This window comes from Anser anser (assembly GCF_964211835.1).
Source record: "Anser anser genome assembly, chromosome: 4".
Taxonomy (NCBI): Eukaryota; Metazoa; Chordata; class Aves; order Anseriformes; family Anatidae; genus Anser; species Anser anser.
The window spans coordinates 39,554,970-39,569,871 of NC_139724.1; the positions used below are offsets into that span (position 1 = coordinate 39,554,970).

The 14,902-nt window shown below is 36.8% G+C and overlaps 1 protein-coding gene across 1 annotated transcript in view; it reads left to right on the forward strand.

Annotated features, from left to right (window-relative positions):
* LOC310898178 (uncharacterized protein) overlaps positions 1 to 14,902 on the forward strand; it is a 331,267-nt gene that overhangs the window by 257,305 nt on the left and 59,060 nt on the right. The window contains exons 29-31 of the mRNA XM_083832738.1: positions 6,368 to 6,580; positions 10,444 to 10,569; positions 13,338 to 13,698. The gene's annotated coding sequence lies outside the window, so the exon portion shown is untranslated. The remainder of the gene's footprint in view (positions 1 to 6,367; positions 6,581 to 10,443; positions 10,570 to 13,337; positions 13,699 to 14,902) is intronic.

Genomic DNA, 14,902 nt, shown 5'->3' on the forward strand with positions numbered 1-14,902 from the left:
TCCAGCCCAGAGTCTGTTAGACCGTTTGGAACACTATTGTCTTTTTTTTTTTCTTCTTCTTTCAGAAGTATTTATGTTTTCTGAATGAATATTAAAAAGGATAGCCAAGGTACAAGGGCAAGAAGTATCTCTTGGTGAAAGGTCAAGTTCAAAATCCCAAAACACTTTTTTTCTTTCTTTTTTTTTTTCTGACCAAAACTTTTTATTCCATTTTAGCAGTATGAGCTGCTTATTGTTAACTTGCTCCCATGCTTGTGTAGTCTGGAATGTCACCCTGTAGTCTGGTGTGTTACTGTGTTTCTGGAGACTGATGGAAGGTATCAGAGTAAAAAGAGTTTAGGGGGGAGGTTGGACAGGGGGGTGACCTCTGCTGCAGAACAGCACTTTTGTTTTCTCTATTTGAAGAGCTAATTATAAAACATTTTCCATATTTTCTGTTATTGTAATGGCAGATATTTGCAAATTATAGCAGCAGGTTATATTGGAATACATTTTTATTTTTTAATACCCTAAATAGTGTTATGTTCTTATAGGAAGACTGAATGTATATATATATATATATACACACACACACACATATATATATATATAAAGAAGGAAAAGACATGAAGGATCAATTTTACAGTAGAGCTGTCAAAAAAAAAAAGTTTCTAGTTTGCACATTTGGGCTTTTGAGGGGCAGGGAGAACCAGATTCATGCTAAATCTGAGAAATCACACATCTGAATTCTCTGACAAATAAGAACTTTCTGTCCCTTTGGATTTTTAGTTAAAACTGATGTCCTTGTCAGCATCCCAGATGATACCAGTAATGAAGCTGCCAGCACTGTCAGCTCCATTGGGCTAGCTGTTTCTCTCGAGGTCTTGAGCTCCAGAACAGCCCTGCTAGTAGACTCCCTGGGGCTATTACTCTGCAGCTTCAAGAGTCCTTGGCTCTCGGGCAGTCTAATAAATTATGTCTGACTTAGGCCAAAAGCTGCAGTTACCTCTGGACCCTAGACAGATATATCAGAAATCCAGGTAAGAAATTAAGCTAAACCAATGATGCCTGGTGTGGTTTAAACATTATGTTTATGACTTAGCTTTTCAGAATAATTTGAAGAAACTAGGTTACGTACAAATATCCCTAACTCATTCTACCTTTCAGACCAGATCAGACAGATCAGGAGTGGCTTCTAGGCGTGGGCTGTGTAGCCTTGTAGTATCTGTGTGGTGCTAAATAGGAGGCAAGGTGCTCAAGCCAATCAAACACATTTCTACCTTTCAGATCAGATCAATTTATCTGGCTGGATATTTGAAGCAGAGACTGCCTACATTTTGAAGCTTATGCAATTGAAATGTACTTTTGCTATATTCCACATATCTGTTTGACTTAACTTGATCATCTACTATGACTCAGGGAAGGCAACAAGAGCTTACCACATCACCCTTTTACATTTACCTCCATGTCTTTCCTTGTTCCCAACTTTACCTGTGTACTCAGAAGATGAGACAAAGTTGCCTATTAACCATCTCTCTGGAGCAAAAGACTCAGTTCTGTGTTAAGCCTCATCCTCCCTCTTTATTGCACAGCCTACTAGCCTCACCACTCCCTCTTTTTGACTGCAGCTTATTCACACCGCTGTATTCATCCTGTAGTTTTCATCATCTGCTATCCCCCTTTTTCAGAATTCATTTGCTTATACCTGTAAGATTCCACAAACAAACTCTTACTACCTTTTCCTGATATCCCCTGTCCAATACCTGCAAATAGGTGCTCTTAAAAGGCATTATTTAAAGAAACTGAGAATAGTAACTCCTCTGGAAGTTGGTACAAATTTCTTGAGGAAGTCCAGGGTACTTCTGCTATTGACTTCTGAGGCACTGCATGCAGTACACTCGTGCTACTTCTGTGTTGTTGTGGCTGAATATGCCATTCAGCATAATCATGTAAATTTAAAATTTAAAAGGAAGAGTTTTATTTCTTTAGCAGAAAATTAGAGGAGCTGAGACAGCTCATTTGGCATGGCAGCATTCCATTGAGCTGAAAGGTAATTTTCAGGGACTGCATCTTTGGTAAGTACTCCTGCAGCAGTGGGGTAGTGATTTTAATGTGCAGTGCAGCATTTTAATAGCCAATTGAGATGGCTATTAAGATATAGCATTGTACATTAACATCACTGCCGCACAGAAAGTGGATGGTGACTTCTCCTCAGATGACGGCGCTCTCTGCATTCTGTTTCATAGCAGTGGTTTTCTTAGCAGCTCCTCTGATCTCCTGCAAGGGAAATAAAAATCATTATCTAGTTAATATTTCACACAGTGTTGGGCATCCAGATCCCAAGAAGGGAGAGATGGAAAGTAGAGCTTTGAGGCAGGGGGGAAGGCAGAGGAAGAAAGAGTGTGGGAGAGAAAATCCCCTTGTGAAAGGATGGTTTCTTCATTTTCACATAGTAGACTCACTTTGGCTCAGGGAAAACATGGTTCACTAACCCTGTGATGGGATGCAGTGCTTAGAGGAAGACTGTGTAGCAGAAGTAGCTGTATATAACTCTAGCAGCAGTAAGATGCATATAGATAGTGAAAACTCATAAGGCCATGGGAAATGTGAATTGCAAGCAATAAGGTACAGATGGAAACAAATGTACACTTGAAAACTTGTCAGAAATGTTTAGGAAAACCTTGCAGCTTCTACGTTTGCACTTAAAAGAAGCTAAGTAAAGGCCTGATTAGTTAACTGTCCTGTGATTAGCCATTTCCTTGCTTATAGTTTTCTACTCCATTCTGGTGTGAAAAAGTTTTGCTTACTGACTGTCTATGTACTTCACAAGGTATGTCTCAACATTTGCATTTCTCAGATTTTTCAAACTCTGTTCTCCTGTGAAAAGAACACTGATTTCACCTGAACAACCTTCCTCACAAAAATGTGGAAATCATGGGAAAAGGTTTGATGCTGTTAGTCTTCTATAAGGGTTGTAATACTTGTGCAATGACTTTCAGAACAAGGAATACAATTAGTCCTTGTAACATCCTTCTCCTTCTAACTTTGTATCCACAGAATATGTGGACTAAATCTGCAGATAGCCTCTGATAGGGAAGGTGCGGTTGCATAAGGTTGGCAGAAAGATATATTCAGAAACTCCCTTGAATAGCCTTATTGTACCCATTTAGCTCTTTTTTTTTCCTCCTCCTTTTTTTTTTTTTTTTTTTTTTTTTCCCTTGGGAATGAGTTAAGACAATTATGTATCTTGTGACTTACCTTCTGAAAACTTACTTGAAGCAAAGCTTTGGAGGATCCTGACTGAGATCAGTAGCTCTTTCTTTCAAGTTCCTTTGAATTCATCTTCTGTTGAATAGAAATTTTTACAAGCTTGTTAGTCAACAAATTCTTAAAAATATAATATAGAAACTTCACAGAAGAGTGTGAATTGCTTTGATTGAAATATATATATAGATACATATATGCATATATGAAATATATCTATAAACTATATATATATATAGTTGCTTAAAAAGAAACTTGTATCTGTCAATTCTCATAAAACTTATTCCAAAACCACACAAAACTCTTCAGGCTGAAATTACTGCTAAATATTACAACCTATTAGTGTAGACATTTTTGATAAGCAAATTTTGAAAGAAAAAAAAAACCACGACAAAACAAAACTTTTGTTCACACAGAAATAAAAATATCAAATTAAATAGATTTAAGAGGAAATGTACAAAGAGCTGTTCAACATTCAACCTGCTAAAGAAGGCATTATTGTTTAATTGCTTATCTATTTGTACTTTCTAAAATTACAGTATTCTCTATTAACTGTGTGAGGTCTCTTACAGTTCTGTGGGTTATATAATAAAGTGAAATTGAAAAAACCTCCCTGGAGGTGTTCAAGACGAGGTTGGATGAGGCCCTGAGCAACCTGCTCTAGTGGATGGCATGCCTGTCTATAGCAGGGGGTTTGGGACTAAATGATCTTTAAGGCCCCTTCCAACCCGAGCCATTTGATGATGATTCAAAATTAGTTAATATGGTAAAATTTTATTTTAGTGTTTTTATTGTTAGAAATTCATTTACAATGAACTGTCTTTCTCTTATAATATTACACAAATACAATGACAATAGTCTTTTTGACATGAAGGATTAATTCAGGCTAAAGAATATCCAGTCTGTAAGGCCCTTCTCCATGGAAAATTGTAGATGGGTTTTATCTTCTTCAGTATCTGCAGCAACCCCAATGAACTAGTGATTGACAGTATTAACAGGCTAAAGCTAAACTGTGTAGAGTGATCAAAAGCCTGGAGAGAAAACAGTGAAATTGTAAAGATATCGAATATTTTTGAAATTATTTTAATATAATAATGTTGGCTGAAAGTTTATTTCACAATCTTGCTTTGCTTGTTTGTGTGTAAAAAGTGATGAAATATTCACATTCTTTGCTGTGTGCCACGTTCTGCTCTTTTTCTAATTTGGAAAATCCAATTCAAATGTGTGTTTCCTTTTCTTATATATTGTCTTTAAAACTGAGGAAATAAAACAGCAGTTGAGCATTTTTATGCTGGTATGCACCACTAGAGGCCATCATATACCTCCTTAATTATTAGATAGATATGCAAATGATTCTGGAGATGATGCGAATACCCAATGAACGTAAAAGTCTATATAAAAGGGCATGGAAAAATTTCTTATGTGAGAGAAGTCTTTATCACAACTGATTAGTATGAACAACGCTTCTCAGGCCAATTCTAATTGATTCAGAGCACCCATATTCTTTTGTACATTCCTACATAACTTTTCAGTAGATCACTGAGTATATGTGGTAAGTAAACTCTGGAGGTGGTAACCATTCTGCGCAATCTGCAGATTTACTAGATCAGTAGATACAATATAGCTTAGCAAACAAAATGGGAATATTTTTTTATGTTCATTTCAATATGCTTGGATTAGAAATCAAATATTTTTCCTTCAAATTTCACATCTGGAAAATAGGGTATCATCTTCAATCCCACACAAACTTTTATTCATTAATAAGCTAACACTTAGCTGCTGCTTCAAGTAACTAAGTGATATGCAAGGAAGTCTTTATGTTACACAGTGGTACTCTTTTGAATTATGGAAATGAATGATTTTACAGATGAGGTATAACAGGTAACAAATTTAATATGAAATACTTCAAATTAACTTTCATTTTATACCATCAAGAAGTGCTACCAAAAGTCGTAATGCAAAAGGGCAGTGTTGAAAAAGAATCGTTATGATGGATATGGATGACTTTACAATTAACTGGTATGGTATGGCATGGACCTTGTCCAGGAGATCTCTTTTAGTCCTTTGTTTTGCTTTAGCAGGAAAACTAAGCCTTCAAAGAAACTTTAGCTTATTTTATTTTCCTTTTGAAGACTAGCTATACAGAATTTTGCGTTATGTAAGAGATCTTTTAATATGTGAAAACTTTGCATGTGTGCTTGAGAAATAAATAATTAGAATTAAAAAAAAAAAGTATTTACCATCTTGGTAGGTAAAATTTTCTCATCAAAATGTTGAATGGAGAGAGAAATCGAAGATAAATTGCAAATGCAAGTACTACTATAGGATCTTCACTCTACTTGTTTGATAATAAAAGCAGTAGCCTATATGCTCTACAGTTTCTTCATTTTTTTTAATGAGAAAAAAATACAGAATATGTAACTGAAAATGAAAAACACTGAGCATAATAAAAGTGGCACAGTAAGTGCAATTTTGAGGGGATGGGGAGGGATGGAACCTATTTCATAACTCCTAAAGATTTTATGAAAATATTCTTGTTCTTCATAATTATAATGGAAAACTATTCCAAATGATAACAAAAGTTTACTAGATAGCATACAGGCTGATAGGTTATCAGGAAAAAGAAGACTTGTATAAGAAGACAGTGTGGTAAATTATATTGTCTCGCTAGATTTGAAAATAATATTTAAATTTGTGCTACGCTCAGAACCACTGATAAATCTCTTGATAAAAGAAATAAAATTGTATGTTATTAACAGATGAAAGAAAAATATGATAGATTTTCCAAAGAGGCTAATATAAACAACATAACTCAGTATTCAGTGGTTCTGGATACTGAGTTCATCATCTAAACTTATGAATAACACTGAATATTCATTCAATATATCTACTTCGTGTAATTTCAATTCAAAAAGAGAAATGAAATCTCTCATTTCTGGTGTAACATTTTTGAAATAAATTCATTTCAGAAACTTTTTCTTCAGAGAAATTAAAACTATATCCTATCTTGTTCTTTAGCTTACTGTATTATTTTTCACGTATTTCCAATACGATTCATTTTAAAGTTTTCCCAAACTGACACTAGAAAACTGATGTACCACATACCCCTTGGCTTCATTTTCAGATCTTTATTGCTATGAAAAACATGAGGATTTTCTGCCCATGCTTTGGAGTCCAGAATTGCCGAGAAAGCAAATCTGTAACCATGACCAACTTCTCACTTTGGGGATAAAAGGCCTGATTAAAGAAAGGAAGATGGGCTTTACAGAAATCTTTTTGATCGTGTCTTGAAGAATCTGCATTTCTGCATTATGGACTTTTCATGGGCACCTTTGCAGTGAGTCCACTCTCTCACAGTCTGAACAGAAATTAAAGTGTGGTGGTCTGACTTGGTTGTACCATAAAAGCACTTAATGCAATGCTTCCTTTCAGGGTTTGTTGTCTTGGCCATGGTGGTGCAGTTTCAGTCTGTAGACATTCTGGACCCAAAGTCAGCATTCCTTTCCACAGTGTCAATTTATCAGCTTAAACATTTGTTAACTCAGAGGACTGAACCATCCTTTACCGTATGGTGTAGACATGTGATTTTGAACATGCTGCTTTTCATCTTTGTGACTCAATTTCCCACCTGGGAGATGATGATAACAATGCTAATGTGTCTTAGTATTGTCTTGCCTATTTAAACTGTAAGCTCTTCAGGGCAAGGACTGTCTCATACCATATGTCTTCACAGAGACTGGCAGAATGAGTCACTGATTGCATTTGGGGTCTCTTGGTGCCACTATAATTAAAAAAGAGACAATAATATTAAAAAAGGAGGAAAAGGGGAAGGTAGGTCTGGTATCAAGAGGCTTGCAGATTTCCTGGTAGCAACCCAAAAGCAAGAGAAAAGTTTATCTCCAAGGAGAATCCTTGCTTTTTCAACTTTCTCAACTCCAAATGTCATATTCTTTTTTTTTGAAGAAGTACAGTCAAGGAACTTTGCAAGCAGGGTAATCCAGAAGCTAGTGGGTGGTATTTTAGTATTGTAAGTGCAAACTGTAAGAGAAGGATTGGTAATGTACTGCAAGGGCATGGGTTGGAAAACAGATCAAATTTTTAATAGAATTGTGCCTATAAAATTAGTGTTGCCTCCTTCCTCATTAGAGGATGAACAGATGTTTCTGAGAGTAGATGAGGTGCTTGTACTTACCAATAGAGAAACGGAAGCTGATGTGAGAAAGACAGAGGCTGATTCACATTTTGCTAGAGCACATCAGTTACTAATAGAGCTATATTCTGCCTGAGTTAGTGGGAAGAAGTCTTTCACCTGTTGTTTCATGCAAAAGAAGACTAATGAAAATTATTCTTGCAGTTGCTAGAGATGACTGCTGAAATCTAACTATACTAATAGTATAGCTAATAGCTCCCATTCTGTTTTCACATATGTAGTTTCATGTCTTATTTGAAGGTGGTCCTAAGATTTGAGTCCAGTACCCGTTTTGTACATCAACTGAAGACTGGAGGGGAAAAAAAAATAGTCCTGTAGAGCATTCAGGATTTGATCATATATACCACATATACTAAATCCCCCTTTACACTTTGTATTTTTTATTGAATTCTTCAGATTGCTTCAGAATCTTATCTCTGGCTGATGATAAAAGCAAGAATCACCTTCTGTGTTACAAGAAAACCTCTTGCTAAAGTAAGATACCTTATGCATCAGAGATGCAAACAGAAACACAAAGAGTTAAAAAATAATAAAAATAAAAGAAAAAATTACCTAAATTTACCTAAAAAATTATGTAAATATCAAGAGTTTAAATAACCTTTGATGGACAGACAGGCACTATGCTTTTATTTTCCTTTCTTTTTTTTAGTGTATTGAGCTTTGTAAATGGAAAGCAATGCCTGCTCTCCATCAACACCTGTAAAATTTATACCATTATTCTTCATTTTATTCTTTAACATTTTGATCCAAGTATGTGTCATTAGCATCTCATTTAAGTGAGAATTATGATTACAGACTATTTGAAATATTTAGAGAAAAGTTAAATTATGTAACTTTTCTTGCTGACTTTTTTTTTTTTTTTTGAGAAACAAATAGTACAGAAGTTATGTTTAACAGCGTTGTCTATAATTACCTTAGTTCTCTACTGGAGACATGACTTCTTTAAAAATGAAGGATTGATAATGGCTCTAATCCATCCTTCCTGCTCTCAGCAGTGCCTGGGTAAGCAACATGTACTTTTGCATTCTGCAATACGTTGCAGCATACCTTTCAAGCTGAGGGAAGGAGTATATAACCGGTTCCACATTCCTCTCTTCTCAGGAGTCTTTAAATTCTTTTCCAGAAACTCTGCTTATAGCTAGCTGCAGTATTGTCACTGTGATTGTAACTTATTTACCAAATAGCTCCATTCCTATAGGAATTTATGGGATTTCATAATTGTCTCTATCACATCCTTTGATTTTTAGGGTGATAACTTTAACTGAAAGGCCAGTCTTGTACTGGTGAGACTCAGTGATAACATTTCAAATGATGTTTGTCGTCTTCATAAAAAAAAGTAATTATGTTATAGTTCAGCTTGCTACTCCAGAAACAGTATTTCTAAATGAAATGATTTTCCATTTGTTAACCATCCTGTATACCAACCCCAAACCTTTATGATTAGGAGTAGGTGTTTTCATCGGGTCTTCCTTTTTTCACCATTTCCTTCTCATTTCAGAGAGAAAATTTTCTTCCATGGGAGCATACATATTTCAGTTGAAAAATAAAAGCCTATGTTGAGTGGGAAGGAGATTAATATATGTATATGAGAGTTTTGCCTTTTTTTGAGCACACTTTTTTTTTTTTTTAAAGTTAAAAAGGAAAAGAAAGAAGGGAAATTTTCTCTCTCTGACAAGTCTTTGTAAGTGGAGTGGCTGTAGTCTGGGAAAAAACACTTTAGTCATATACACATTTCTTTATCTACAGGTTTGCTGTGAGTATCTCAACACTATTATTTGAGAATCTTATATACTTCTATCATTAATAATAATATTTACATTTTATCCATGACCATAAAAAATAGATTCATTTTATAGCTGCGAAGATTTAGCAAAGCATAATAATAGGACACCTTGCCCCACTAGTCACAACTAAGATCTTACTCTGAATTTCCCTATTGTCTAAGAGTAGTAATAGATTCAGATCGGATTTCTTAACCTTCAGCTGCAACAAGTAAAATAAGTTATTTGCTGACTCCTTTTTAATAATTTATCTCCTTTTCCAGGTCATTATGGCTTGTTATATTCAAGATCAGTTTCAAATAAAAAATAAAGATCAAATTATTCACAAGACCTAAACACATGCTTAAGTAAAATTTTTACTTTTATGAGAATTTCTATTGACTTCAATAGAACTACTTATTATGCTCAAAGGTGATTATTTTCTGGGTCAGGGGCTGGTTAGTACTACATAATTCTTAGGAAAGGGGTCACATTTGTTTGGTTTTCTCTAGTTAATAAGGATTAGTTTAAATTTATCCGTGAAGTTTAGGAACTTAGCAGGCAGATTCAAATTTCTCTGATACTTGGAATTCAGAAGTTCTGTTGAAGATCATCTGTGGCATAAATTTCAGTTTTTAAAAAACATCCATTATCATGTACATTTATTTATCTAAAATGATCCTCTTTTAAACCCATAAGAGCTTAATGCCATAATTGCTTTAATGTCTTGGCCAAATGTGATTTAACAAAACCCATTGGAAAATGTGATCATCTGCATCCTTAATTGTAGGGTGACCCCACTCTTTGTGAATTCCAAATTGCTTCATTATACTCAAGTACTATGTAGGTAACACTACTGGGAAAGGTATTATGGATCTCCTATAATAACCATAATTACGAATAATAATTAATAAAGATGATAGCTTGGTACGTAGCCAAGACACTTCTGTTGGATTAACAGTTATTTTTTCTACTTTATCATGCTACATCTACTGTGCTTGTCATATTTTATCATGTATACTATATTATTATATACGTGTTATATATAATACTTCACTACAATAGGTAGATAGGCTCTAAAAGCATGTACATCTTATGAGAAAAAAATTCCAGCTAAATCCATATGTTGAAAAGGTAAGGCATGAATGGCATAAGAAAGCTTCAGCCTCTGACTTTTACCCCTATTTGATCAAATTTCTTTCTATAATGAATCTCTTATTATCCTAATAGGTTTCCACTGATTGACAGGAATCCAAGGTAGGAGCTTCTATGGGCCAAGAAGATCAAGAGTTTATAAAACTCAGCTTTTGGAAACACAGCCTAGATCTCATATCAAAATATCTAATCCAAAGCAGCGTAAGTAGATTTTTAAAATCACTGTTGGAAACATGTTCTAATAGTGTCATTAAATGCTTGGCATCCTTAAAACTATAGTGGGTTTATGTGGCAAGGTTTTGGTAGCAGGGGGCCATAGGGGTGGCTTCTGTGAGAAGGATCTAGAAGCTGCCCCATGTTTGGTAAGGGCCCCACTGCTGACCAGAGCTGAGCCAGTAAGTGATATTGTTTTGCACCTCTGTGAGAGCATATTTAAGACAGGGAAAAAAAACGCTGCGACACACAGCAGCTGGGAGAGTGAGAGGAGTGAAAAACAGCCTTGCAGGCAGCAAGGTCAGTGAAGAAGGAGGGGGACAGGTGCTCCAGGCACCAGAGCAGAAGTCCCCTGCGGCCTGTGGTGAGGACCATGGTGAAGCAGGCTGTCCCCTTGCAGTCCATGGAGTACCACGGTGGAGCAGGGTTCCGCGCTGCAGCCTGTGGAGGAGACCACAGTGGAGCAGGTGGACCTGCACCGATGGAGACTGTGGCCTGTGGAAGACCCCTGTCAGAGCAGATTCTGGGCCTTTTTCCTTTTTCCGTAGCATGTGGAGAGGAGACCACGCAGGAGCAGCTGACCTGGCAGGAGCTGCTGCCCGTGGGGGATCCAGGTTGGAGCAGTTTGCTCCTGAGGGATGGACCCCGTGGTACGGACCCATATCTGGAGCAGTTCTTGAAGAGCTGCTACCTGTGGGCAGCCCATGCCAGATCAGTTCAGCAAGGACTGCATCCCGTGGGAGGGAGCCCACAGCACAGGGGATGAGAGTGACCGAGAAGGAGCGGCGGCGAAGAAGTGCTATAGACTGACCATAACCCCCATTCCCCCGTTCCCCTGCGCCACTCGGGGGGTGGAGGTGGAAGAGGGTGGATGGGGGGGGGAAGGTGCTTTTGGTTTCTTTCCTTTGTTTCTCACTTCTCTACCTTGTTAGTAATAGGTAATAAATCTTACTATCTCCCTATGCTGAGTTTGTTTTGACCATCATGATAATTACTGTGCGATCTCCCTGTCCTTATCTCAACCTTTGAGCCCTTTTCATCGTATTTTCTCCCCATTCCTCTTTGAGGAGGGGGAGTGAGAGAGCGGTTGTGGTGGAGCTCGGCCACCCACCCGAGTAAAACCACCACAAAAACCTCTTCAGACTTGACAGCTTCAGACTTGATTTGGAGTGCATCACAGTAGTCTTGCCTCTTTCCAGCCTGTATGGCCTTTCTTCACTTGAAAGCTCAGATCTAGCAGATAGTCAGAGAGAGATCCAATAACTCTCTGTGCTTCAAAACCACAATTCATTCATGTTCCAGGCAGGATATATGCCTACAATGAGGTATTCACATTTTTTCAGTTGTATACAGCCATTAATGACCTTCAGGGAAAAACATCGTTTTGTCAGTATGTTATATTAAGCAGCCAAATGCAACAATAATTAATTTAAAAAAAGAATCACTGGGAAGAGTACTGACTTTATAGGGCAGGGAGCTGCAATAAGCAAGGGTAACATTAGTGTGTTTTACTATGAAAATTACTGAAGCAATTTACCCAGAAACTATAGCCATTATCAGAATTCTTAACTTCCCTCACAGCCAGTTTTCTCATTCTCTTTTGTAAGTATTAATCATATTTTATTTTTAACCAGAAACCTCAAAGCAGAATTAAATTAAGTGAAACTTCAATAATGAAATTGCATACAGTATTATTCAGAAGTTATGTAGAGAAGCTTTAATATACTCCATTAGGCAGAGAAAAATGGTGAAAGGATATGGTTAATGTTCATCTGCAGTCAGTTTTTCTTTTCATTATAAGAATTTTGCTATTGACTTCAATAGGAGGGAAACCAGCCTCTGGTGAGGTGGTGTAATAGTGTGGGTTAGTCTCCTGAATCACTAGAAAGGCTTTTTAGATTAAAATAAAACTGAATGATGGTGCCTATTATCACACAGGGAAGAAGATGTGTATTAAAAAGGGCAGAACTGTGTTTGTAGGGCTGAGCTGAGTCCAGTGCTTGGATAGCTGGCCTCAGCAGGGCTCCCTACGGTGCTGTGTATATGTTGGAGTGATGCCTGTCTAGCACAAGGGTATGTGGAGCAAGGTACCGAAGCACTTGTCACCACTGCCAGTTCCATTCAGGGCGAAGAGGAGGAACTGCTTCCCCCAGCTCTCAGCTGAAACTAACAGTAATGGTGAGGAAGAGTCCAGCCTCCCTTCTCAAGTGTTCCACTCAGGATTGTATGGGAAAGGAAAGACAGGGAAAGGATAAAAATTAATCAAATACAGAATGTTTTTTCTTCCTTTTTTTGAGGACTAGAGTTATGGGCTTGGTAAAGTCTTGAAATTACTGGAAGCACTAAGATTAGCACGGAATGCTAGCAGCTCCAAGGAATAATGTGTCTGAAGAATGTATGCTCTGTTGAAATGTGTTAAAGGGTGTCTACCATATACTTCAGCTGTGTATAAAGTACGTGCTTCTTTTTAGTAATCAGCTGTGTGCCTTAGCCAGAACTTCAGTCTGCTGCTTTATGAGTTTTCTGGCAATTTTTTAATTATTAGATTTGTAAGTCTTTTCTCCTAAAGTGAGGAAGAAAGAAATAAAAATCTTTTTCATTAATTTCCATTTTCCCCACAGAACTGAAGTTATCGGTTCTTCTCAACATTCACAGCAAGTCTACCAGTATCTCCAGCTTGAAGAGAAGTATGTTTGTAGGGCCTGTATTTACCAGGCTTGTTTATTTTGTTGTTACTGTTGTTGAATCTCTTACAGAGAAACAGAAAGGGTACAACAAGAAACCACAAGAAAATGCCTTAGCACAGGCAAAGTAACTCCAGTAGATTGTCCCTGGAAGAGCACCTTAGGAGCTGAGACCTTGCTAGAGGAGATCTTCAGGCTGAAAAAAGACCTGTTTCTCCTGTTGTCTGACTTCCAATTGCTAAGCAGAGATGAACAAAGACCAATTTGCAAGAGGATGGAAAGGAAGAAATGAACAACTTGGGTTTAAAAAAGAAGGTATGCAACTATGACTACATGCACATCTAGGGAAGAAGACAATAGTGTTTACAGCCACAGAAAAAGACTGGAAGAACTGCAAGAGCATGCTACCTGAGTTGGTGCTGCACAACAAGGGGTGAGTGTCTTAAATGGAGAGAGAGAAGACTTTCTCACCAGAATTTCAGAATTTTTCACCCTTCATCCCCTGTCTAATATCAGTGAAGTTCAGCCAAGAAAGGTTTAGAAGTTCAGTGGGGAAAAAACCACACGTTATCTTAGCAAGTAATCTGGGCAAGGGAAACCTTACAGTTGCATTGCCAAGACAGTAGTTTTTGGAAAAGATAGGTGTATATGCAAGACATTCTGTAAATTTCAAACATTTGATGAAATCCATTAAAAAATGTTTTTCGCTCCTCTTTCCCTACCTCAGTAAAAATCCTTAAGAATAATAACAGTTTTATGATTTAACTTTCTTCCTGCCACACAGATCATTAAAATCAGTTCATTAGAGATGTGCAAATCTAACGACTCCATTTAACAGTTCTTGGTGCTCTGGTATCCAGAATGACATAACTCTAACTGCTTTCTTTTCCTTGGAGATTTCAGCTACTGATTTTCCCTTCTTTTGCTCTGTGCATACTGCTAAGAAAAAAAATGAGATGTTCAATGATGACTAAATAACAAATAAAACCAAAGTTCCTAAGAGATGGAATTCACAAGTCTTAGCTTGAAACAAACAGGAGATTCTGAGGTTCCTGAGAACATATGAGTGTTTTTAATTCCCAGTTAATTGAAATCAGTGTGAGGGAAAAGCAACTGTCTTAGAAAAATTAGTTGACAGCACTTCATTTTCATATAAAATATTGCTATTGTCAATGGCCCAAGCAATGATCGAGACAGGATGTTAAAATTGGGAAAAAGATGAAAAAGAGCTAGTAACACTTTTAATGTGGGAACTGAGATAAATGAATAATAGGAAGTAGGCTGTAATATGATGGTGGAAGGGGAAAAAAAAAGTTGATGTTCCTGGCTAAATAAATATCAGTAATGTCATTATGGTAGTTACAGTACTATTCTTTATATTGATGTTAGACCTGCTAATAACTCCCTGTAATATATTGTCCTATGTTCTGTATTTAAATGGTATCAGACAGCGTGTGTATAAATTCTGTACCCCATGAGAACCATTTCTTTTATTAACTTAAAATGAGACATCATACTCTTGTAGCGAAAACAGGAATTGAGTTAGAGTACTACTTTTTGTTCAAACGAGGGAAATTGCTTAAATAGCACCCTTGAACTATTAAACTGCAAAGATTTACTTTGAAGCTATGCAGTGG